This window comes from Protopterus annectens, chromosome 6.part0 (assembly GCF_019279795.1).
Source record: "Protopterus annectens isolate FY-2018-M chromosome 6.part0, PAN1.0, whole genome shotgun sequence".
NCBI lineage: Eukaryota > Metazoa > Chordata > Ceratodontiformes > Protopteridae > Protopterus > Protopterus annectens.
The window spans coordinates 909487687-909514309 of NC_056737.1; the positions used below are offsets into that span (position 1 = coordinate 909487687).

The window sequence follows — 26623 nt, forward strand, 5'->3', positions numbered from 1 at the left end:
TTTTAGGGAAAGCATACATACAAGTGAAATTCTTAAAGGCACACTAAATCTAAAAATAACAACCAAATGCAACATATTATAACATGAACACTCACTCATCCTTAGCAAGTAGCACAAGTATTTGCTCAGCAGCTTGCATTGCAGCTAGGAAGCAGCAATAACGGCCCGACACTCCTAGCTGGTTCTACTATGCAAGGCCAACATCCTAAAAGCCAACATTTCAAATGAATGCAAAAAAAAATGGCCAAAAAGCATTTGTTTCATGTGTTGGGCTTATGGTGCAGCTACTTGCTCATATTGGCACCTTTGAAGTTTTATCTTCTAGAGTTTTATAAAAGTCTTAGCCTGTCAACTGAAAATCTAGATGAATTTATGAGCATTTTGACTGGCGCCCTGAATTAAGGTTGCTACACCTTGTCTAGAAATCAGAATTTGCCTCGTAATAATATGGTATTTAATTCTAATACCAGACAATTTCAATTCCACATTTTAGCTGTTCTAACTGAGCTACAGTATGCCCAGAAGTGAAATGTCCTTCACAAAAGTCCAACATTTTGGAAGATGTAATCACTCACAGTGAGTTAGTCCATTGTACTGGAAGTTGACATCACTCACACTGATGTAGTCCAACATATTGAATGGTGTCGTAGCTCACACTGATTTGGTCCAACATATTACGAGTTCTCTTTACTCACACTGATTTAGTCCAATGTATTGGAAGTTGTCATCACTCACACTGATTTAGTCCAATTTTATTTATTTATTTATTTTACATTTGTTTACAGGGGTGGTCCAACTGGACAGAGCTGTCTGTTTTAAGTGGAGGCCCAAGGAGAAAAGCTCCAGAACAATTGCTAACACACTATACACAAGATATTTACATGAGCATTGTGGTTTACACATTCACTTAAAAAAATATAGCATACTGTATTATATTATTATATTATTAAATGTATTGGAAGTTGTCATTATTTCCATTGATTTACAGATATTCGGTATTATGGCTATTCTTATAAATGTTAATTCTGATCATAATTATGTTCACTGCATAAAATGAGTTTAAATCAAGGCATCAGTTTGTTGAGAAATATTGTAAATCAAATTAAGACCTAATTGCATGTGCAATATGTGAAAAACATGATGAATTACAGAGAAAAGCTCGTTACATAACATGGGATCATTTATAAGTCCTAAAAGAGGGGATAACTGAGGAGTATAATCTTATGAAAAAGGCAAGATCAGGAACAATAATAATTTTAGCAAACTGAAATAATTCAACAGCAAAAATCTATAACAAAAAAAGGACTTTGTAAATTATACTGTAAATACACTTTAATAATTGTTTTAGTGCATGGAGTGCTGCGATTATGCTCCAAACTTGGGAAAAGCATGAGCTTGGTAATGCTCCCCCTAGCATGACACCCAGTCTTAACAGTATTTAAGGGTGCTTAACATAGAGGATTATGAGTGGGTTGCTTATCACAGCCTGCTTATTATGTGCTTGAGACATGGATGCCAGGAAATTCACCTCAAGAGTGAACTATGCTAAGCTGTAGGGTCAGTTGTAGCAAATGTGATGAAAACTCAAAATTTGCCTCCTTAGATATAGCTGTATCAATTAGTTTAGGAAACAGAATGGAATCACATTTAATATTAAAAATAGTAGCCTTATCCATTTTAGAAACATTAATGCAAATTATCCTTATGTTTTAAATAGTCAAATTATAAACTGTCTAAAAAGATATCAGGATATGGGAACACATTTTAGCCATATACAATATGTGTATGAAAAGGCTTTCTGGATAAAAGGACAGGTATTGGCCTCAGCTGCTTTTTGCTCCATGCAGCTGATGATATGATATGACATATAATGCCTTTGTGAGGTCATCCATTGTCTTTTTGTGTATACCAAAAAAAAAAAAAAAAATTCTCAAAATTTCTTCACTAGGAAGATTTGTTCAGTTGCATACTGCATACTATAGATTTTCAAAGAGTATCATGATGAAGGAATTTTCAAGTCTTCGTGATGAGAATGTAGCATCCATTTTATATGTGAAGATTTATAATCATGATGATAATTCTCACACAAATACTTTATTTTTGTTTGTCAAGACTGATACTACATCTCTAAAAATCATTTTTTTTTCCGTGATTTACCTTCAAGTTATCAAAACATACTTTTTCACGTTACTATTTATCAAAAATTCAATATAAAAAATGGTGAGCCAAAAAAACACAAAAAAATCCTTTCACAGGTTAGCGAGTCCCTTTGTACCTGCCACATCCCCAAATGAAATATATCTATAGCATGGCCAACCACAGTAGAGAAAAGGGAAGAAAACTTACAAAAAGTCCTCCACTGTCTCACACAGTACAACACATTGCAGTAAAATGCACTGCAATGTTACATTTTTGAACTAAAGCCACTTGACAATGCAACAATGACCTGCAATTATGCTGCTATTCATAGTAGGATGGCAAGAGGACACACACACACACACACACACACACACACACACACACACACACACATATATATATATATATATATATATATATATATATATATATATATATATATAAATTCAGGTCAGAGGTTATTGACATAAACTTCTATGGTCTGTGACGTATAGTTTCACAGCACAGGTTTCATGGGAGTGCTATCCCAGATATCCTGCATACTAAACTCATGAGGTCATGCAACACATTAATTTCTTTGCCACTCAGGCACATCAGCAGTTGTGCCTTTCCTCTGGAGATATTTCATGTCACTGGAATAGAATAGCTGCTATTCCATTTCTTAAGTTTGGCTTAGGCACATTTGAGCATATAGACCGATTGTTCGTCTTACAACTATCACAAAATTCCCAGAGAATCCAGTCACATCACAGCTCAAAGAGCATGCAGAACCATATAAAGTGTCCTCTAGCCAATAGTATAGTTTTGGGAGTGAACACAGGTCTAGTACATGTCTTATTTCCCATACAAACATCAAGAAGATGAACAACTACTTTACTAAAATTGCTGCCAAGTGAATTACGTTATTACTTGAACAGATACTGCTTGACCATCTGGACCAACTACTCCTGCCCTTGGTTTATCCATCACAATATTGCCCCCCACATACAAAAAAGCACATACCTTAGCCTCACAACTAATCCCATGCCCACAATCTGGAAATTAGAATTCATCTAACCTATTCCTAAATCTCTAAAACACTCCTCTACCAGCCCATCTCCATACTTCCTACCCTTAGCAAATTACTAGAAAAACCAAATTATAGCTAATTTATTTCATATCTGGAAAGATATAATTTGCTCTCCAACAAACAGTATGGCATCTGGGCAGGTAGGCGTACTTTGATTGCACTATGACTTGCACCCTATGTCATATTCACCAACATGGATGATGGAAACCTTACTGATGCCATTTTCATTAATCTGAGTCAAGCTATTTTTATTTGAGGCACTCAGTATTACTAACCTACCACTTAGACATTGACAGCATCAATAAAGCTGCACAGGGGTTCAAAGGTTTCCTGTCCAACTGATCTTTTACTATGAATATCAACCGATCTATAACCCATAATATCTACATTCATTCAGATGTAGCACAGGGATCAATACTTGCCCTAATACTCTCTTCCTTTTTTATAAATACGTTACCCTATTACCTGCCCAGGTCAAAACTCCTCTTATATGCTAATGACATGGTTATTTACATATCCAACCTAGTACAAGAGGTAATCCAAAAATGACAACAATTTAGACTTCTGGAATTAAACCACTGATTGTGCTCTAAAAAGCTTCTCCTTATCTCCAAAAAAGAAAAAAAAACGGAATATGCTCTTTGGTACAAAGAAAAGACTTGCAGTTTCTGCCTCCCTCAAGCATTTTTACCTGCACAATAACCTTATCGACACCACCACTTCATAAAGAAACCTACGCATTTGCCTTCAATAATCTCTTAACTTTCAGGAGGATATTCAAAAAAATTTAAATCAATTTCCTCCTTTTCTTGTCTTAAAAAGTATCATCACCAGCTAGGTCAGCCATTAAATACTACTTGCCCAACATGAGGATGACTTAACTTTGTTAGCCAGCTCCTCTAACAAAAATGCATCTACACTACAGACCTTATCTAGAAATGTGCCAGTTCATCCACAATTCATCTTCTTTTGAACACAGTTGCTTTACTTTATCCAAGGCAATCAGGCTCCCAGTACAAGTAAAATCCAACCTACCTCTGAGCACCCCAGTGTTACAATTACTCCACCAAGATGTCTTTTGAAAGTTACCACTAACATCCCAAGCTACAACTGCAGAAGTCAGGGTACAATAGTCCCTTCTCTTCATGCCTGATCTACTTTACTACATAGTTCTGACTCTAATATCTTTGTACTTGCTCCAAATCAGGGCAGTCTTTTCCTCACTAGATAACCAACTATACTAACTACACAAAGTTCAGGCCCCAAACCAAGCAGTATCTGAGTAATACAAATACAAATACCAATGTGTATGATGTATCACTTAATAATGATTACTCTGCACTATGTCAGTTTCTTTGCACAGTACCCCATTAACACTAGGTTAATTTCCTTGCACATCACCCCATTTACACTAGGTTAATTTCCTTGCACATCACACCATTTACACTTTGTTAATTTCCTTGCACATCACCCCATTTACACTAGGTTAATTTCCTTGCACATCACCCCATTTACACTAGGTTAATTTCCTTGCACATCACCCCATTTACACTAGGTTAATTTCCTTGCACATCACCCCATTTACACTAGGTTAATTTCCTTGCACATCACACCATTTACACTTTGTTAATTTCCTTGCACATCACCCCATTAACACTAGGTTAATTTCCTTGCACATCACACCATTTACAATAGTTTAATTTACTTGCACATGCCCCATTTATACTTGGTTAATTTTCTTGCACGTCACCCCATTTTCACTGGGTTAATTTCTTTGTGCATCACCCCATTTACACCAGGTTAATATCTATGTGCATCACCCAATTTACACTGGGTTAATTTCCTTGCATATCACTCCATTTACACTAGGTTAATTTCCTTGCACATCACCCGATTTACCCTAGGTTAATTTCTTTGCACATCACCCAATTTACCCTAGGTTAATTTCCTTGCACATTAACCCATTTACCATAGGTTAATTTTCTCGCACATCACTCCATTTACACTTGGTTAATTTCCTTGCACATCACCGAATTTACCCTAGGTTAATTTCCTTGCACATCACCTGATTTACTCTAGGTTTATTTCCTAGCACATCACACCATTTACCCTAGGTTAATTTCCATGCCCAACACCTCATATACACTAGGTTAATTAATTTGTGTATCACTCCATTTACACTTGGTTCATTTCCTTGCACATCACTCCATTTATACGAGGTTAATTTCCTTGCCCATCACCCCATTTACACCTGGTTTATTTCTTTGCACATCACCTCATTTACACTAGGTTAATTTCCTTGCATGTCACCCCATTTACAATAGGTTAATTTCTTTTTGTATCACCCCATTTACACTAGTTTAATTTCCTTGTGCATCACCCCATTTATACTTGGTAAACTTCCTGGCATATCACTTCATTTACACTAGGTTAATTTTCCTGCACATCACTCTATTTACGGTTGGTTAATTTCCTTGCACATCACTCTATTTATACTAGGCTAATTTCCTTGCGCATCACCCCATTTATACTTGGTTAATTTCCTTGCACATCACCCCATTTATACTTGGTAAATTTCCTGGCACATCACTTCATTTACACTAGGTTAATTTCCTTGCAGATAACCCCATTTATTCTATGTTAATTTCCTTGTGCATTTCCCCATTTACACTAGATGAATTTCCTTGCAATTCAGCATATTTACACTAGGTTAATTTCCTTGCACAACACCCCATTTATACTGGGTTAATTTCCTTGCACATCACCCCATTTATACTTGATAAATTTCCTGGCACATTACTTCATTTACACTAAATTAATTTCCTTGCACATCACCCCATTTACACTAGGCTAATTTTCTTGAACATCACTCCATTTACACTTGGTAAATTTCCATGCACATCACTCCATTTACACTAGGTTAATTTCCTTGTACATCACCCCATTTATTCTATGTTAATTTCCTTGTGCATTTCCCCATTTACACTAGATGAATTTCCTTGCAATTCAGCCTATTTACACTAGGTTAATTTCCTTGCACATCACCCCATTTATACTTGGTAAATTTCCTGGCACATCACTTCATTTACACTAGGTTAATTTCCTTGCACATCACCCCAATTACACTAGGTTAATTTTCTTGAACATCACTCCATTTACACTTGGTAAATTTCCATGCACATCACTCCATTTACACTAGGTTAATTTCCTTGTACATCACCCCATTTATTCTACGTTAATTTCCTTGTGCATTTCCCCATTTACACTAGATGAATTTCCTTGCAATTCAGCCTATTTACACTAGGTTAATTTCCATGCACAACACCTCATATACACTAGGTTAATTAATTTGTGTATCACTCCATTTACACTTGGTTCATTTCCTTGCACATCACTCCATTTATACGAGGTTAATTTCCTTGCCCATCACCCCATTTACACCTGGTTAATTTCTTTGCACGTCACCCTATTTACACTAGGTTAATTTCCTTGCATGTCACCCCATTTACAATAGGCTAATTTCTTTTTCCATCACCCCATTTACACTAGTTTAATTTCCTTGTGCATCACCCCATTTACCCTAGGTTAATTTTCCTGCACATCACTCTATTTACGGTTGGTTAATTTCCTTGCACATCACTCCATTTATACTAGGCTAATTTCCTTGCACATCACCCCATTTATTCTACGTTAATTTCTTTGTGCATTTCCCCATTTACACTAGATGAATTTCCTTGCAATTCAGCCTATTTACACTAGGTTAATTTCCTTGCACAACACCCCATTTATACTTGGTTAATTTCCTTGCACATTACCCCATTTATACTTGGTAAATTTCCTGGCACATCACTTCATTTACACTAGGTTAATTTCCTTGCACATCACCCCATTTACACTAGGCTAATTTTCTTGAACATCACTCCATTTACACTTGGTAAATTTCCATGCACATCACTCCATTTACACTAGGTTAATTTCCTTGTACATCACCCCATTTATTCTACGTTAATTTCCTTGTGCATTTCCCCATTTACACTAGATGAATTTCCTTGCAATTCAGCCTATTTACACTAGGTTAATTTTCTTGCACAACACCCCATTTACACTTGGTTAATTTCCTTGCACATCACTCCATGTTCACTATGTTAATTTCCTTGCAAATTACCCCATTTACACGTGGTTAATTTCCTTGACATCACCCGATTTACCCTAGATTAATTTCCTTGCACATCACTCCATTTACACAAGGTTAATTTCCTTGCAAATTACCCAATTTTCACTAAGTTAATTTCGTTGTGCATCACTCCATTTATACTTGGTTAATTTCCTTTTGCATCACCCCATTTACACTAGGTTAATTTCCTTGTGCATCACCACATTTACCCTAGGTTAATTTTCTTGAACATCACTCCATTTACAGTTGGCTAATTTCCTTGCACATCACTCCATTTACACTTGGCTAATTTCCTTGTGCATCACCCCATTTACACTTGGTTAATTTCCTTGCATATCACCCTATTTATACTTGGTTAATTTCCTGGTATATCACCCCATTTACAATAGGTTAATTTCCTTGCACATCACCCCATTTACAATAGGATAATTTCCTTGCACATCACCCCATTTACACTAGGTTAATTTCCTTGCACATGACCCCATTTACATTAGGTTAATTTCCTTGCACATCACCCCATTTACACTTTGTTAATTTCCTTGCACATCACCCCATTTACACTAGGTTAATTTCCTTGCCCATCACCCCATTTACACTTTGTTAATTTCCTTGCACATCACCCCATTTATACTTGGTTAATTGTCTTGCACCTCACTCCATTTACACTTGGTTAATTGCCTTGCACATCAACCCATTTACACTAGGTTAATTTCTTCGCACATAAACCCATTTACATTAGGTTAATTTCCTTGCACATCACCCCATTTACACTTGGTTAATTTCCTTTCACATCACCCCATTTACACTAGGTTAATTTCCTTGTGCATCAACCCATTTTCCCTAGGTTAAATTTCTTGCACATCACTCCATTTACAGTTGGTTAATTTCCTTGCACATCACCCCATTTACACTACGTTAATTTTTTTGCACATCACTCCATTTACACTTTGTTGATTTTCATGCACATCACTCCATTTACACTAGGTTAATTTCCTTGCACATCACCCCATATACACTAGGTTAATTTCTTTGTGTATCACCCCATTTACACTAGATTCATTTCTTTGTGCATCACTCCATTTACACTTGGTTAATTTTCTTGCACATCACCCCATTTACACTAGGTTAATTTCCTTACACATCACCCGATTTACACTAGGTTAATTTCCTTGCACATCACACCATTTACCCTGTGTTAATTTTCTTGTACTTCACCCCATTTACCCTAGGTTAATTTTCTTGCACATCACTTCATTAACACTTAGTTAATTTCCTTACACATCACTCCATTTACACTAGGTTAATTTCCTTGCACATCACCCCTTTTACACTAGGTTAATTTTATTTTGCATCACCCCATTTACACTAGGTTAATTTACTGGCACATCACTTCATTTACACTTTGTGAATTTTCATGCACATCACTCCATTTACACTTTGCTAATTTTCTTGCACATAAACCTATTTACCATAGGCTAATTTCCTTGCACCTAACTCCATTTACACTTGTTAATTTCCTTGCACATTACTCCATTTACACTAGGTTAATTTCCTTGCACATCACCCTATTTACACTCGGTTAATTTCCTTGCACATCACCCAATTTAACCTAGGTTCATTTCCTTGCACATCACTCCATTTATACTAGGTTAATTTCCTTGCACATCACCCCATTTATACTAGGTTAATTTCCTTGTGCATTTCCCAATTTACACTAGGTTAATTTTCTTGAACATCACCCCATATACACTAAGTTAATTTCTTTGTGCATCACTCCATTTACACTTGTTTAATTTCCTTGCACATCACCCCATTTACACTAGGTTAATTTCCTTGCACATCCCCCCATTTACACTACATTAATTTTCTTGCACATCACCCCATTTACACTAGGTTAATTCCGTTGCACATCCCCCCATTTACACTACATTAATTTTCTTGCACATCACCCCATTTACACTAGGTTAATTTCCTTGCACATCACCCCATTTACACTAATTTAATTTCCTTGTGCATCACACCATTTACCCTAGATTAAGTTTCTTGCTCATCACTCCATTTACACTTGGTTAATTTCTTTACATGTCACCACATTTACACTAGGTGAATTACCTTGCACATCACCCCATTTACACTAGGTTAATTTCCTTTTGCATCACCCCATTTACTCTAGGTTTATTTCCTTGTGCATCACTCCATTTTCCCTTGGTTAATTTTCTTGCATATCACTCCATTTAGAGTTGGTTAATTTCCTTGCACATCACCCCATTTACCCTTGGTCAATTTCCTTGCACATCACCCCATTTACACTTGGTTAATTTCCTTGCACATCACCCCATTTACACTTGGTTAATTTCCTTGCACATCACCCCATTTACGCTTGGTTAATTTCCTTCCACATCACCCCATTTACACTTGGTTAATTTCCTTCCACATCACCCCATTTACGCTTGGTTAATTTCCTTCCACATCACCCCATTTACACTTGGTTAATTTCCTTGCACATCACCCCATTTACACTTGGTTAATTTCCTTGCACATCACCCCATTTATACTTGGATAATTTCCTTCCACATCACCCCATTTACGCTTGGTTAATTTCCTTCCACATCACCCCATTTACAGTTGATTCATTTTCTTGCACATCACCACATTTAAACCACTACTCTCACCTTCCTCTCTGTCTGTTTCTTGTAAATATGTATATAACCTTTGTTTGTCGTTCGTCACTACCATCTTACCGTATTTATATTTCACAGCCCATCTCCTTGGACTCTGTTTCGTTATCATTACTCATCTCGTGTTTTGTCCTCCAAACACCTGCGATACCCCCTACGATTTCCAAACGAATGCTGCTTTTCACTATTTTCTTGCTACTCATCTGATTCCACTTTTCTGGTTGTAAAATGTATACTTCAACGTGGTATAAAATTTGTACATATTGTCTCTCTTTTTTCTGTGAAATGTTTGGATTATTTTTGTGTTCATCTGTTGGTTGTATTTGTTATATTTTGTTGTTACTAATTTGAATGTAACCCAGGTTGATCCTGCAATTGGTCACTCTTGTGATCAGTGTTCTACCCTGGTAACCAAAATGTAACTAAATAAAGGCATAATGAAACATACTGGTGTTCTGTTCAATGGCCTCCAAAACCCTTTGATTCAATAAGCCATACTCATTGATAAAAAGAGTATTAACTACAGATTGAGTTCTGCTACTCAGAATTGATTTGCTGACTGTATACTTCACAGAAACTTCAGACTGAGAGTTGAACAAAAGCATTTTCCTTTGTAACTAATTGAATTGGGAAGTCACTGTGCTAGAACTGTTGGTCTTTTTCTTTTACATCAATACCTCATTACATTTATTCACATCCTGTTCATACCACGCCCCATTCCCCCTCCATACCCATCACATTCCACCCAGTCATATCCTCTCTCTCATTTTCACTGCCATTCCCGCCAATTTCCCTCAATCAACTGTTCTCCTTCCCTCCCACACCTCCTGTTACTCAAACTTCCATCCACTTCCCCATTTATCTAACTAATACTTTAACCCAAAACCAAGTTCAAAGGAAGGTGCTGGCAGAACTAATAAACAGGAACAAAGCACCAGATCAACAACGAAGATGCAAACTATTTATTGGGCTAATACAAAAACTCCAAAAGCAACAGCAAATCCAATACGCAGTGTAACACACTTCAAACGTTTCGTCACTCCTTCATCAGACAATGCATAAAACACACATTTACCCATGAGTCCATTATTTAAATACAATTACTGTTTCAAATCTACCAATCATTAAGCTGAATTAATTAATCATATCTAGTATTAAACCACATAAAAAAGTGCAAAACAGGTTATTCAAAGTAATAATGATACATGTCATGTCCTAATAAAAGAAATATATATATATATAATACAATGCTGTAATAAATATTATTAAATAAACATAAATAAAATACCTAAAATCCATATAAAATATAAAATATATTATATATTTAAAATATGTTGTAAAACAATACTACACTCTACTGTTACAAAATGGTATTGCACTAACTTCATTGCATTCATATATGATTTTTGACAAATGTTATACTATGTTATAATTTAGCTGCTCTAAGTTTTAATACTGGGGCCAGAGACACCATGTCATTGATGCCCGGATGTTTATTTGATTCCAAAGTTATTTGCCAATACAATTCTCTGTATTCTAGTAGTGTTTCCCACATGCCCCTTCTAGGGTCAATAGGCACAACCTCCACTACAAAAAACTCAAAACTTGATTCTTTACAAATTAATGTATGTTTATACAGAGAATTGTTGGTACAAGATGTTCTAATATCATATAAATGTTCATAAATCCTTTGTTTTATCATCCTTTCACTTTTTCCAACATAAAATGCCTCACACTTTTTACATAAAGCAACATAAACAATCCCTTTTGTGTTGCAATTTACAAAGGCATTTAATGTAAGTGTTTTCTTCCTGGCTTCTAAGAAACAGCTATTTCCAATTTTTAAATGTGCACAATACCTGCAGGCACCACATTTGAAGACCCCCGATTTTTTCTTACTTTTGTTGGTCAATCCACTAGCACCACTCTCAAAAATGCCTTTAATATTATTGCCCTTCCTATTAATAAATTTTATCTCATTTTCAAAAATATGACTAAGTTCTGATACTTTGGCAAAGTTTTTCCACTCCTTTTCAAAAGTTTTCTTTACTATATTCGATTGACCATCATAGGTGGTAATCAGGCCAGATACAAAGCCTTTTTCCCGGGAACTATCCGATGACACTAATGTTTCATCTTTACCCAAAATAAGTTCAAATCTGTTTTTTCTCCCATCAAGTACATCATTCAATATAGTATCAAACAATTCCTTTGGGTAACCTCTTTTTATGAACATACTTCTTAAAATGTCACATTCTGTAGTGAACATCCCATCATCAGAAGTCATCCTGCAAATTCTTACCAATTGCCCTTTCAATACACTCTTTTTCTGATGAAAAGGGTGAGAACTAGAAAAATGCAGGTATGTATTTGAAAACGTCTCTTTTCTATGTACCTTAGAAACAAACTTCTCATCGGTTTTAATAATATTAACATCCAAATAAACCACTTGCCGTGTATCAAAGTTCCTTGTGAATTTTAGAAAATTAGTTGTCCCATTGACGTATTCTACAAAAGAATCAAAGTCCTCCTTAGTACCTTTCCAAAAAAAACACAAGTCGTCCAAAAATCTACAGTACAGGGTCCACATGTCTTTAAACCACGGGATTAGAATGTAATTATTCTCCCAATATGCCATTATAATGTTTGCATAAGTGGGTGCACAGTGAGCTCCCATGGCCACTCCCCTGATTTGCCTGTAGTATTCTCCTTCAAAAAACAAAAAATTATTTTTCAGAACCACTTCCATAAGGACTAAAATAGTTCTAAAATCATTTTGAGAAATATTCTTGAAAGGTATCAACATTTCCTCAAACCACGTTAATCCCACTTCATGGGGAATACTTGTGAATAAATCAATCACGTCAAGAGTACCAAACCCAGAAGTTTCTTTGTGTAGGAAATTCTTAATTTTTCTTAAAAAATCCCATGAATCTTTTAAAATATTTTGGTTGTCATTGACCAGCTGTTTAATTTTGACATCAATATACTTTGCTAGGGGTGCCGTAATAGAACCTTCTGAAGAAACCACAACTCTTAATGGTGGGTCATTAATGTCCTTATGTACTTTCGGAATCCCAAAAATTGAAGGTATTTTTGGTTTAGGGACATTCAGAAAGTTAAAAGTTTTTAAATCAACAGATCCTTCTAGTAGTAAATCTTGTAGTACGCTTCTTATTCTATGGTACGCTATATGTATTTCATTTAAAGAAGTCCTACTATATTTGTCTGTGTCATTGAGAATGCTAGACATCTTCCCATCATATACAATACGGTCCATGAAAACAACACCCCCACCTTTGTCAGGTTTCATAACTCTAATATACTTGTCTTTCCCTAAATTCCGAAGAATTTCTTCTTCACCTTGTGTAAGATTAGGACAAACATAATGTTTATTCAAGGATTTTCTTAATTCTTGTTCAATATTCAACTCAAAATTTTTTAACTGAGGATGTAGTGGGGGGTTAAAAGTACTCTTACGTCTAAGTACATCCCCTGTTTCCATATTACCCTTGTCCTTAAAGAATAATTCCAAATTTTTCTTTCGGATAAATAATTTCATATCAACCAAAAGCTTAAACATATTTGTCCTTCTTTGTGGTATAAAACCAAAACCTTTTGAAAAAAGGTCAAAATGGGCCCTTGTGAGTGTAGTATTGGAATAATTAAATATATTAAAATCATTACAAGTCCATTTCTTTCCATTATTCATAATATCTAATATTGGTTCCACTGTTCCTGCCTCCAGGCTGGGTGTCCCCCCCTCCCTTTGTAGTTTTTTGAGTTGTAATTCACAGGCTCCTTTTGCATTAACCTTTCTGATCTACGTAAAGGGGGAAACTCATCCAAGTCACTAACTTCATCTACTTGTGAGGAATTGATTTGCCCAGCAGGACCATTTGGGACATTGTATGAATTAAAATTCACCTTTCTACCCCAAAATTTAGGTTTAGGGTATTGTATCATAGTTTTATACTCATGCATATCCCTGTCTATTTTATTAACTTTTCTATGTTGCACTTCAATACACTGTGATTCAATGTCCTTTAATAACCTCTTATATCTATCTTTTTGTTCAGTAACTGTGAACATAAGGTCATTAATAACAGCCCTATTAATATCTTCTACAATATTAGACAGCTTTCCCATTTCACATTCATTATTTAAAATTATAGCCTGCATTATTGCAAAGCCACAGTTATCGAAAGCTTTGATCAAATTCTTATGAAAATCCGTTCCCTCATACACATTATTTGGATATTTGCTTACCCTTAAACCTTTAGGCACAATTTCAAGTTTTAAACAATGTTTAAGGTAAGCATTATCCATTTCCAACATTTTAAGTTTATGCAAATAATAATGTAAGTCATTCAACTTTTGACTATAAGTGCCTGTGGCAGTCGGCACTTTTCTGTTATTTGCAAAGTCAAACTTGACATTGACCACATCAGAGAAAAGTTTTTCAGTACCTTGTTTAGACCCAGAAACATGGGCCGAATGTTCACCACCTATGATGGTCAATCGAATATAGTAAAGAAAACTTTTGAAAAGGAGTGGAAAAACTTTGCCAAAGTATCAGAACTTAGTCATATTTTTGAAAATGAGATAAAATTTATTTATAGGAAGGGCAATAATATTAAAGGTATTATTGAGAGTGGTGCTAGTGGATTGACCAACAAAAGTAAGAAAAAATCGGGGGTCTTCAAATGTGGTGCCTGCAGGTATTGTGCACATTTAAAAATTGGAAATAGCTGTTTCTTAGAAGCCAGGAAGAAAACACTTACATTAAATGCCTTTGTAAATTGCAACACAAAAGGGATTGTTTATGTTGCTTTATGTAAAAAGTGTGAGGCATTTTATGTTGGAAAAAGTGAAAGGATGATAAAACAAAGGATTTATGAACATTTATATGATATTAGAACATCTTGTACCAACAATTCTCTGTATAAACATACATTAGTTTGTAAAGAATCAAGTTTTGAGTTTTTTGTAGTGGAGGTTGTGCCTATTGACCCTAGAGGGGGCATGTGGGAAACACTACTAGAATACAGAGAATTGTATTGGCAAATAACTTTGGAATCAAATGAACATCCGGGCATCAATGACATGGTGTCTCTGGCCCCAGTATTAAAACTTAGAGCAGCTAAATTATAACATAGTATAACATTTGTCAAAAATCATATATGAATGCAATGAAGTTAGTGCAATACCATTTTGTAACAGTAGAGTGTAGTATTGTTTTACAACATATTTTAAATATATAATATATTTTATATTTTATATGGATTTTAGGTATTTTATTTATGTTTATTTAATAATATTTATTACAGCATTGTATTATATATATATATATTTCTTTTATTAGGACATGACACGTATCATTATTACTTTGAATAACCTGTTTTGCACTTTTTTATGTGGTTTAATACTAGATATGATTAATTAATTCAGCTTGATGATTGGTAGATTTGAAACAGTAATTGTATTTAAATAATGGGCTCATGGGTAAATGTGTGTTTTATGCATTGTCTGATGAAGGAGTGACGAAACGTTTGAAGTGTGTTACACTGCGTATTGGATTTGCTGTTGCTTTTGGAGTTTTTGTATTAGCCCAATAAATAGTTTGCATCTTCGTTGTTGATCTGGTGCTTTGTTCCTGTTTAATACTTTTACCCACCTTATTCTTTTTCTACTCTCACACTCCTTTGAACTTTCCTCTTACCTCTAAAACATGCTCCTACACCTACTCCTTTCAATAACACTATTTACTATTCTCACACTAACCACATCCTACCACAGTCCTCTATCTGACCAATCCTCTAGTCTCACATTTTCTCTCCTGCATTCACATAACTCAACACTGTACTCCTTCCATATACTATCTTCTCTGTTCTTTCATCACTTCTTACTTCTGTTCAGACACAACCTCTCCTAAGCTCTCCTACCTCCCTAAATTCAAATCTAAATTCTTTCTGTCACACCCTCTTAGGTATACTCCTTCACCCCTATTCTTACCCTACGTCTCACAGGAGATATCCATCCTAACCCCGGTCCATTAGCCAACTCCTCTGACTCTTCAACACCCCCTATTTCCACCTCCACCTAGATTCTCACTCCATCTTGGTCTACCTCTTCTGCCAGGCACTTTAAAATCTTAGGTCTCAATATCCATAGTACAGTAAATAAACTCGCTGAGCTTCACTCCTGGATAACATTACACTCTCCAGATATCCTCTCCATCTCCGAAACCTGTCTAAAAACTCACATATCAAACAAAGAAATACTCCCCTCTGGCCACAATATCTTACGCCAGGACAGGCCTTCTAAAAAAGGTGGAGGAGTTGCTTTCCTCTACTCAGAAAACTTCTCTCTCTATCCCTTACCATACTCCACCCCCCTAGTTTCCACCCAGCCAAGACAACTGTAACTTAAATGATTATAAAAAGATTGCCATCGCTACTATCTACATAACACCTGATAACAATATCCCTATATTAGAATTCTTTCATGCCTGGATCTTCCAAACCATTTCCTATGAAACCATTGTAATAGGGGATGTTAATATCATCTGTAATGTTCTCATCACCAACTCCCCCAATGCTAGCATTAATCTATATGGCTTCACCCAACTCATCACCTCCCCTGCTTGTATGAATCAATGATCCAATACTAGCTCCACTATAGACTGGATACTTACCTCCAATCCCGATTGTTATCATAATCCCACTATTCTCCCTAACATACTTAGTGATCATCACCCTATCTCTATACATCGTCACCTGTCCCAACCCTCTAAAACACAAATATACAGGGACTGTCATAAACTATACAACTTTAACCCTGAATTATTTAATCAAACACTCTCATTAATAAACTGGTCTTTTCTCCATCATCTCCCTCTTGCAGGACCTGTTCTCACATTCAACAGCATCTTCCTTAATACTCTTAACTCCCTAGCCGCTATTAGGAAAGTTTGAGTTAAAACAAACTTTGCTCCATGGATAAGTAAAGCCAGTCTCTACCTCATGCAGGAAAGAGACAATGCATGGAAAACCTGGAACAAACTTAAAACCCCCTCCAGCCTCCATCACTATAGAGATTCTGGAGTACCCTTAATAAGCTCTTACACCCAGGTAACCTTTCCCCTCCCAACCCATCCCCAAACAGCTCCTCCCTAGAAACTGCCACATTTCTCAACTTTTTCTTCATAGACTCTATACAGAAACTAATCAAACCTAACACAAATAATAATAATGACACCCCCCCTCCAACCAAGCCACCTTCTCAATCAAGCCTATTCCCACAACGGTTATCAGATCCCTATTCTATAAACTTAAACCCTGCTCCCCTTCAGCTGATAGCCTGCATCCTCTATACCTCAAACTAGCAGCAGCCTACATAACCTATCTTGTCTTTATACTTATTAATTGGTCAATTCAGGAAAGCCTTTTCCCTCAAATATGGAAAAAGTCCTATATCATACTCCTGCACAAAGGTGGTAACTCCACCAACCCCTCAAATGGCAGGCCTATTACTATTCTATCCCCTATCTCAAAGATCCTAGAAAAGTGTATTTACAAACAGCTCATTGCACATCTCATTCAGAAAAATCTCCTCACCCCTACCCAACATGGCATTCACCCTCATCATAGTACTACTACCGCACTACTATCCTTTACTAGTGTCTTCCCTCTTCCTTGACCTCTCTAAGGCTTTCGACACTGTGTCCCATAACCTCTTGGTCTCCAAAGTTGCTTCATTTAACCTCTCTACCTCCACCCTTAACTGGCTCTCTTTATGCCTATCAAATACAGCTCAATCTGTCAAATGAATTTCAGCTACTTCTCCATTCCTTCCCATTCTTACTGGAGTCCCCCAAGGCGTCATCTTGGGTTCCCTACTATTTAACATTTTTACTAATGATCTCTTCCATTCCTGCCCCCAATCTAAACTCATACAATAAACAGATGACTCTATGATCATCTCTACCTCTGACAATCTATCCCACCTACATACCCTCACATAAGACACAATACACTCTGTCGAAAGATGGCTCACTGCTAACCAACTCTTACTTAATCCCAATAAAACTAAACTTCTGCTTTTCCTTCCCAAACCCTTCCAACACCTCAAATCTTCATTCTCGATCTTTTCCCTAAACAATACAAATATTCAGGTCAAGTCTCATACTAAACTTCTCAGCATACTCATAGATAATGAACTAAAATTTGACAGCACATCAACAACTGCATCAAAAGGACCCACCAGAAACTAGGATTGCTATACAGAAATAAAAAATTACACAAGAATCCAAAGTATCCCTTGCTCAAGCCTACCTTCTACTTACTTTACTATATGCCACCCCTATATTTACTATCCTAAAAAAAATCTCTTAAACAAACTAGAACTCACATATAATAAAATTGCCAGGTTTGACACAAATCTCCCCTATCACTCTCACCACTGCCTCTCCTTAAAACAACTACAGTGACTTGAGTTCCATAACCAACTCCTTCTGCCTCAACTTCACTTGACACACTCCATCTTACAACAACCCCTACCTATCTTGTCCTTCACTAGCATCTCTCATCTCCCCTTATGTCCCTAACCAGGAGCTTTGTTGATCTGACTTACACCTTCTCCAAGTATCCCAACCTAATAAATCCATAGCAAAAAGTCTTTATAGTCATGCAGTCTCCACATCTTGCAACAAGCTCCCTCTCTATATCAGAACTCACCAAAGTCACCCAATTTCAAACTAGCCCTAAAGGATTACCTACTCAACTCCTGGACTTGCCCCTGTAAAGACCCTACTTGAGGCAATTCCTCCCCAGTTTTTCTTCTCCCTCCAAGCCACTGTCTCTATTTCCTGCATCTTTGACTCTCCTGTTTGCATGTTTCTACTTCTATTTCAGTAACAAGGCACCTCTTTCTTAATCACTACTTACTGTATCAGACAACTCCCACCTATATCTTTCACCCCCTTACATTGCTCCTTCCTCACTATTCCCTAACTAGACTCCACACTATAAGTAGGACTTGCCTACTTACTAGTCCTTCCTTTCCTCTTCTCCTATTTGTTACCATGCAACTATATCAATTACATGTAATTTTAAGGTTATTCACTTGGCCAGAGAAAAAAAAATTCAAACCCTGATCAAGTGGGGGCTTTGCCCCCACTCACACCCCCCAAACCCCCTAACTAAATATACCAGATTCCCGATAACAGCCAAGGAAATTCTTTCCCTATGAAAGAATTTGCGGAAATGGACGTTCGATATTTACAGCTTTTGCTGTGTAGGTGTCGATCTATAGGTATTCGATTATCTCAAGTTTCGATCACCTAATACAGACCATTAAAGATAGTCCAGGAAAGACAAAAAATATTCTGTTTAGTTCCCAAAGACTAAACAAACAAATAAACAAGGGACCATTTAACTTGAGGACCTGGTAGCAATATACTTGAAACATACAAGTCTACAAAAGTACAGCTTGATGGAAAACAATATCAGTATATTTCACATATGCTATAGCATGAGTAATTTGTTACTTAGATAAGTAAAATACAGAAGGAAAATGAGCTTCATACCATTCATTATGCCCTACTAAACATTGGGGTCCCCTCCACAAATAACCTGCACAAGTTGCAAAATCTGCAAAATAAAATTTCCAAATTTATAACTGAGATATACAGGAGGCAGCCCATATGCTCAAACCAGTATAATCTGTTCTCTTTATCTTTTTCTGCTACTGGCGCTACTTTGGATTCCACTCTGATGTCATCATTTCTACAGAGTGCATCCTATCAGCTGTCTGAGGCACTTCATCTACATCACCTCTAGCTTCCTTAACTGCTCCTCCTTCACAGCTGAAGTTCCTGAACAGTACAGTAGTACAAGTCGCAGCACCATTTTGTAAACTGTACTTTTTAGCTTCTTTGGCATTCTTCTGTCACATACTACCTCAACACTCTGAACCATTTGGCTGCAGCACCTCTGATTCTAGCTTTGACCTCCTCATTCAAACTTAACTTCTAAAGCAGTTTGCAATTTTTAGCTTTTGACCTGGAAGAGAGTGCAGAACCAATATTACTTATATATAGACTTCAAACCATAGCAGGATTGCCCAAATCAGCTTCTTGGAGCCTTGCTGTATGGTTTCTATTAGGCTCATAGGTTCATAGGTATGTACTAGGCTAATGGCCATGGAGCCTTTTCAAGCCTGGCCCATAGAAGTTGTGAAGATTGGTAGAGAAGGGGTGAAGGCTGCCAGCCTAGTCAAATAGAATTTGATACATAATTCTGGCATTTGTAAATATAAATGTAAAATACAGGCTTGTTTCATAAATGAAAGAAAACACTGTAAAATGTTGAACTTCAAGATTGTAGCAAAATTGCCGTCTGCTGTAAGGAAAACTAAGCCAAGCATTTCAAATCTTTCTTTTGAATTTAAAATGATTTCAAATATGTCCTGTGATCTAGATAGTGGTGCCAAAGAAATTAGCTGACTACATTCTTTCTATTGTTTTAACTTAAGGAATAATTACTAGAGTGTACATGTGAAATGTCCTTTATTGTTGTAGTTTCCTGAGCAGGTGTTAGATTGTTAAATAATGTAGCCTGTTGGCCTGGGAACTCTAGACTAAGTGTCAAAATGATGTAATGTGTATACTGGGAAAACCCAAGTGTCAAAATGATGTAATCTGGGAGGGACCAGAAGAAATGTGTTAGTGATTTTAAACTATTGCTCAGAGAAAGACTGTAAGAATTCTGTCTTGCTATCCAACCTCAGCACTGCCTTGCTCTACGAAAGTAAGTTACTTAAGAAGTATGTTTTCTTGTAGAAATAGCTAAGACTATAAAGATTAGACTTAAGTGTTTTTCTGTTATGTCAGAACTGTACTACAGAATTATTTTAAGTTTCTGCGTGATCTCTGAACTCTTGAGTAGCATTGTATTGTAGTAGTATTGTCTTGAGTCTTTATTATTTATTATTAAATATTTTTAAACCTTTTTCAACTGTGGCTGGTTTATTTAGAGATAATTAAACTCTAGTGTACATTGCATGCTTATAAGTGATCCTGTAATAAGCCCTTCCAAAGACTTAGACTGATTAGTCACACTTACCAATTGGATAATAATATTGAACAGTAATAATTGGACACCCTTTTAAGGGCCTTTGGGTAGCTGATAATATTTAGCTGGTGGTGGCAGTGATTACTACCGTATCGTCTGGGTAAAGGGGCACAGCTGGAGAATCTGTGTCAGCTTTTCCCAGGAGTGTCTGTGAAGTTGTATAAATACTTACCTCAAAGTGTGTGTGGTGTGTCAGCTACCTGAGCAGGGACATGAAGCACTGGTGGGACAGAGAGGGTACTGGAGTTTAGCCTGCCAGCTAGGCTGAGATCTGGATCCTATAGCTGTGCCAGTGGGGAGTCTTATTGGGGATCTGGGGAGCAAGGGAGTAACCAGACCCAAGCCTGACTGTGATCTCTGTGTGCACTTAAGGGAAATTGTACTTTACTGTGTGTATTGGGTTTCCTTTTCTCCTATATGAGACCCCTCCCTGGTGTTAGTGGTGAGGATTGAGGCTCCTTGATTGCTGAGCCAGGGCACAGCTGTCACAGAAGTGCCCTGGCATTGTGTCACCCGACATTAGTTCCCAATGCGTTTATCAAGTAGATCCACTGGAGTGATCCCCAGGGTAAACTTTCTATTTCCCATCCACTCATCAAGATTTCTCTTGAAGAGGGACAGTGAGGTGTTCTGCTTGACATGTATGGGAAGTCTATTCCATAGCATGGGCAGTCTCTGGGTGAGGAACCTGTCCTTCCAGCATGTTCTGTTGATTGTGGTAATGAGGTTGAGATCTCTGGAGTTTGTGGTGTGGAGGGATTGGGATTTCTTTAGATGTAGCATTTCTAACAGAGTTAGGTCAGACACGGCTTTGTAAGTCAAGCAAAGATTGCCTCTAAGTAGGTGATATGAGACAGAGAATAGCTGGAGTCTTTTGAGTCTGTCCATGTAGGACATGTGTTTAATGCCTAGGACCCTCTTCATGAGGTACTTCTGAGGCTTCTCCAGCTGTTGCAGGTGTCTAGTGAGGTACATGCCAAATGAGGCATTATACTCAATGACTGGTCTAATGAGGGAAGAGTAGAGAGAGATGATGACCTCTTTCTTCCTGGATATATAGCCTTTGGTAATGAAATGTGCCACATAGAAGGACTTTCTGACCACAGTGGCAATGTAATGGTCAAAGGAGAGGTTGCTGATAACCTGCATCCCCAGATCTCTTATAACACCTTCACTGTTCAGTGGGCTCCCATCAATGTAGTAATAAGTGGGAACTGAGTTTTTACCAAAGGGGATGATGACACATTTTTTGGAATAAAGCTTAAGGCCATGGTTTTGACACCAGTCATTGGTCTCAGTGAGCCCTTTCTGTAGGATGTATGCATCACTTGGGGAGTTAATAATGACTCCCAGATTGCAGTCGTCTGCAAACTTGATCAGTCTGAGTCCCTTTGTGTTGGCCTGGACGTCTGAGAGGTAGATGCTGAAGAGGAGAGGACCCAGGACCGATCCCTGTGGGAATCCACTTGTGACTGGTTGGCAGTCTGACTTGGTCTGGAGTCTACTACTTTCACACTGTGTGTTTTATCTGTGAGCCAATTTTCAAACCACCTAGTAATATAGGGGTTGATGCCTAGTTTGGTGAGTTTATCAATAATTCCTGAGTGAGGAATGGTATCAAAGGACTTGGCCAGATCAAAGTAGGGTGTATGCACTGCCTTACCTTCATCCACAGCCCTTTTAACTGACTCAAAGAAGTCAACCAGGTTGAGCAGGCATGATCTCCCTTTTACAAAGCCAAATTGAGTGGGGTCTAAAGTTTGGAGATTTCCTATATCTTTCTTAGTCAGGTCCATGATGAGCTGCTCCATAGCTTTACATATCAGACTTGTCAGGCTAATGGGGCAATAATTCCCAGGGTCTGCAGTTGCTCCCCTTTATGGAGAGGGATGACTGTAGCAGTGCACCATTCAGTAGGGACAAACCCTGAGGTGGGGCTGTAATAAAACAGGGAACACATATGTGGCACCAGCTCGCTTTGTTGTTCATGTAGAACACAGCCAGGGATATTATTGGGTCTCATGGAAGCTGTATTCTTGACCTTGGATAATGCAGCTTTAACCTGTGCTGCAGTAATGCTGGGTGCCTGGCATTCTTCTGGTATTGTGATTGGTCCTTTGGGGGGGGAGAGGGGTAAAGTTGGCTCTGAATCTGTCGGACAGTATGTTGGCAATATCTGTTGGCTCAGTATAGGAGGTATCATTGTGCAGTAACTCAGAGCAAACCTGGGTATTGCCGTGGAGGTTCTTGATATAACTATAGAATGCATTGTGATTGTTTTTAGTGTCTGCAGCAATTCTGCCTTCATAGCTGGCTTTAGAGGATTTGATGAGGGATCTCAACTTTTTGTTGAGGCTAGTAAGGGAGCTTTTCCAGTCTTGGGGTTTCACCTTTTTTTGCAATAGTTTCTTCCTTCTGTTGTAGAGTATATTAATGGCAGGGGACCACCAGATTGGCTTCCTTTTTCTGGAGGAGAGCATCTTGGTTCTGTTGGGTATGGCTAGTTCCATGCATTTATGTACATGTTCGTAGAGTGCATTGGTGTATGATTCGGCAGTCATGCAGCTATTTTCCAGTATTAAGTATTAAGTCTAGGAATGCCCAGTTGGACTCTCTCCTTACCTCCAACTTCTTCTTCTCTATTCATCTCACTGAAACATTGGGTCAGTAGTTTACTGCATCTGAACTGCTCATCTCCCATCTTACATTGTACTATACTGCATATTTGTTTGTCAGTCATCCTCTCCAGCACTTTCATGCAGTCTGATAGGATTTGGATACCTCTGTACTTCCCACAGTTCTGAACGTCCCCTTTGTTCTTGTGCACTAGCACTAAAAGGTTACTCTTCAGTCATATGGTTACGCTCAGGAGCTATTTCTTCTCCTACTCTCTCCAACATTTTGATCATATCCGCTCGGACTTGATCTAACCCTGCTGCTGTCCTCTGACTTTATTTTCATTACTGCTGTTCTTACTTCATATATGTGTGTGTGTGTGTGTGTGTGTGCGTGTGTGTGTGTGTGTTTGTGCGCGCGCGCGCGTTCGTGTGAGTATGGGTGAGTTTGTGTGTATATAAACCAAATATACAAACTGCATACCAAATTCAAGTTTATTATATGTATTTAAGTAATAAAGCATCCAGTGAACCATTGGTGCCATTTCTAGTTTGTGTTTTCTTATATATATATATATATATATATATATATATATATATATATATATATATATATATCGATATATACACGCACACAAACATATATGAGTGTATTTCATGGCATGAAATGCAGAAATGGTTGGGAGTTGAGTTATCTCAGCAAAATACAAACCAATAATACAAATTAAAAATGTAACCTTCATGAAAATTCCTGCACATCTACTTCTACATAGCGAGGTAAAGTAACTATCAGAAAAAGAGGAAAAGATGTACTTTCTGCAGTGTTTACCAATTGCACATACTAACATTCTGAGGAACAAAATATGCAGAGAACACACTAGAGCAATGTTTTTATAAGGGGGCAAGCTCATCTAAAGCCCACAATCCCATAGCACTAAATAAATAACTTTTGAATGGCAAATCAATGAGGAAAAACAGCACGCTCCCTGCTATCACACTAAACTGCAATCCCAGAATACAACATGAGATCACTTGCACATGTGATCACTTGTTCTGAGTATGGACGTGGTGACAGAGGACATGCAGGTGGATGGTGTGACAAAGCATTATGCAGAGGACAGGAAGAAATGGAAACAGATGATCCGCTGTGGCGACCCCTAATGGGAAAAGCCGAAAGAGAAGAAGAGAGGGGCATACAATCATGTGATGTATCTCAGAAGTGAATATATATCTGTCTGTTTTGCCCAGCCTGCCTAATACTTTCCTTGATTTTTTTATACTGTATAATTATTTCTTTCTAGCAAGGTTATAAGTGAAAAGGTCTAGCTCACCTTCCATAAAATAAAATAAACTATAAACAGTTTTCATGAAAGGGTAAGAGCAAAGTGTGAGAATTAAATAACAGCTATGTCTAAACAGCATCAACAAAAAAGAAAAAAAATAGTCCCAAAGCAATAAATAAATAAATGCATACATACATACATACATACATACATACATAAATAAAATGCTGGGTTAAGAACTCAGTAAACCAATTTCAGTGGTATTGTTTAAATATTTGTATATAATAAATTGTTATTTATGCCGCCTGATAATTTTATGTTTTGTTCATTGCTCAGGAGAGTTTCTGGCAGCAACATTTTCAAACTAAAAATAAATAATTCTTTTATCAACACTGCACATTATAGCAATGTAACAGGAGATAGATGCATGCTGGATTTTCTTATGTTTTTGGTATAAATATAATGACTTGCAGTTATTTCCTACCTGTGCATCAGTCCGGGATGAAAATCTAGGCAGTCAGAATGCATTTATGTGTGCAAAGTATTGAAGACAGATATCCAGGGCATAAAGTGATAAATTTTCTCCACTATGTACAACTATAGCTGACGTGCTATAGATATGCCAAAACTGTAAGTGATTAGAAAGCTCATTCAAGTTCCTTAATATTTATGAACATCCCTTACAAGGTTTTCAGAACACTGCCTTTTAGGCTGGAATAAGGAAAAGGTCAGGTCCTGCTCTAACTTATTGATCCCTGTGTTACAAGTGGGATCTTGTGAAATCATCCAACTATTGATCATGCAGAGTTTGTCAAAAGTCCTAAATGGCAACCCTGCGCAGTATTGGAGAAAAACATCAGCAGTCTGGATAGGCTAGTCTGTGCATAAGAGACTCCATGTTATCAGCAAAACCCTTGATCACAGTACAAGCTGGCCAGAGTGAGACTGAGACAAAGTCTCACTTAAATATAAGAATTAAATAAATAATCGAATGTATCATAATGTAGAACACTACAGAGGGCAATATAATCCTAAAAATATTTACCATCCAGAGCAAACCTCGAATGAGTGACCTTACACTCTATACGAAGTGTAGAGCAAAATTATGATAACGGCAGCTGGTGGGACATTGCCAAAGTTATGTACTTCAGTTTGTTATTGCCTCTCAGATAGTAAGGTACAGTCTTACATGCTACATTCTGTTTTTCAATGTTTTTTTTTCTTGACACCATAGAGTTGGTGTTTAAGTCTTTTAACGAACTCATTACAATCAATAGTTGGACAAGTGTGTAGGATTCGATTGTAACGTTGGATGCCCTAATTTATAGTTACCAGATTGCCAAAGAAATTGGTATTTTTGCTGGAATACGGCAGAAAGTAAGTCCTAGCATAACTGGTACAGCTTACAGTTTAACTGTGAAATGGCATTATTGGTTGGCAGGATCTGAGAATATGTTCTGGAATAACCGATGTAGTTTCCAGCTTGTCAGACAAATTAGTTTTTGACCTAGAAGGCATTCCAGAATCAAT

General features: G+C 37.1%; 1 protein-coding gene across 2 annotated transcripts in view; it reads left to right on the top strand.

Annotated features, from left to right (window-relative positions):
* Positions 1-26623, top strand: part of BEGAIN (brain enriched guanylate kinase associated) — a 3126115-nt gene that overhangs the window by 1462745 nt on the left and 1636747 nt on the right. The gene's annotated exons all lie outside the window — the stretch shown is intronic.